This window comes from Scomber scombrus, chromosome 14 (assembly GCF_963691925.1).
Source record: "Scomber scombrus chromosome 14, fScoSco1.1, whole genome shotgun sequence".
Classification (NCBI taxonomy): Eukaryota; Metazoa; Chordata; class Actinopteri; order Scombriformes; family Scombridae; genus Scomber; species Scomber scombrus.
Window position 1 is genome coordinate 29,653,826 of NC_084983.1, and position 2,064 is coordinate 29,655,889.

Consider the following 2,064-nt stretch of genomic DNA (forward strand, 5'->3'; position numbering starts at 1 on the left):
TGACTCGTAACTTTTTTACGAGCACTTTGCATCAAAGCTCGGCTGTTAAAATCCGTCAGAAACAAAGAGGCTTTAACCCCGTCTGCTATTAAACATGAAGTAAAGCAGCTTCATGTGAGATGCAGAGCAGCAACAGCTGGAGGAAAACATCTGTATTTAGCAGAGCTGATAGAAAGCTTCGTCTCACAGGACCTAAACGTGCCCAAATAGTCACGAAAATGTGCATACATGCCAGAACCGGTAAATATTTGATAATTTTATGGTTTGTGGAAATGAGTGTTGTAAAATGGCTCAACAGCGCCTCCTAGGCAAATAAATAAATGTAGCCCCTTGTTCCAGATTGACGTTGACCAACAACATTTGTGACACATATTTATCCTGTAAAGACTTGGACCCAAACCCGAATCATTTTGGTGCCACTTTCCACACCTCGTATTTTAACGAACTCTGACAGACTTCAAATTCACTCAGAAACATCTAAAGACGTTGAAGATGAAAATGTATCAAATCTTTTGTCGTCGTCGTACCTGATGGTCGAAGAACTTGGATCTGTGAGCCACAAACTGGGAGGATGGCTAAATATATACATATATATATATATATATATATATATGAGAATCTTGAAAGTTGAATTCTGAGAAATGCCCAAGTTGCCCAAAGGGCAACAAACTAATTATACTTTGATAACCCTATAGAACATGTTACTGTATAAAGGTTCACTGTACACAGCATTTCTGGGTCAACCTTTTGGCAATTAGACTAAAAATTGCACATTTTTCGAAATTTCACAAAAGTTTGTGTGTTAGGTGGCACCCCTAAATCTCAATGGATTTCCTCAAAACTTTGCAAAAATAATTTTTATGTTAATTGGAACAAAATGCAATGCCAGCCAGATTGATATTTTGAAATTAAAATTCCCATTCAAATTTGATGCACCCTCATATATATATATATATATATATACATATATATATATATATATATATGTATATATATATATATATATATATATATATACATATATATATATATATATATATACATATATATATATATATATATATATATACATATATATATATATATATACATATATATATATATATATATCTATATATATATATAGATATATATATATATATATATATACATATATATATATATATATATATATATACATATATATATATATATATATATATATATATATATATATATATACATATATATATATATGTATATATACTACCGGTCAAAAGTTTTAGAACACCTCAATATTTCCAGTTTTGTATTGAAATTCAAGAAGTTCAAGTCCAATGAAGAGCTTGAAATGGTACAAAGGTAAGTGGTGAACTACCAGAGGTTAAAAAAAAAGGTAAGGTTACCCAAAACTGAAAATTGTACAAAAACAGTTATAAATGTAGATGTTTCCTACAGAGAAACTGTCAGTGATACAGTCTAACTCATAAACTTGGGAAACTCTGACAGGAAGAGGTCTGGCAGACACAAAGCCACAACAGAGTCAGAAGACAAGTTTCTGAGTCAACAGCTTGCGTGCTAACCCTAACCCTCACAGGACAACAGCTTCAAGCCTCATAGCGGTCGTAGTAAGCAAGTCTCAGTTTCTACTGTGAAGAGAAGACTTCCTGTTGCAGGTTTGACAGGTGGAGGTTAGGGTGCTAAGAGTCAGAATAAGAAGAAGAGTCTTGTCTGGGCCATGAAACACCACCAATGGACTACTGAAGACTGGAAGAAGCTGTTATGGACTGATGAATCAACATGTAAAATATTCTATATTGCTGACCCTTGCAGAAAAGTTTCAACCCCCTCCATCGGTGAGTGAGTTTCAACCAATCCGCTTCTTTCGCCCCCAACATGTACTCACGTTCTTGGCACCTGTCTTAAAGACGCCTTCAACCACCTTTTATGGCTACTCCATCCCTTTCTATGCTAGCAGGTGTTTCGCTCTAGGGGATTCTGGATTACATCATTCTAGGCCTTAGGTTCTGTACTTTTCCACTTACTGGGTGCTGCCCCCTATCCTCCACAGCGGGTGTTAGCTGT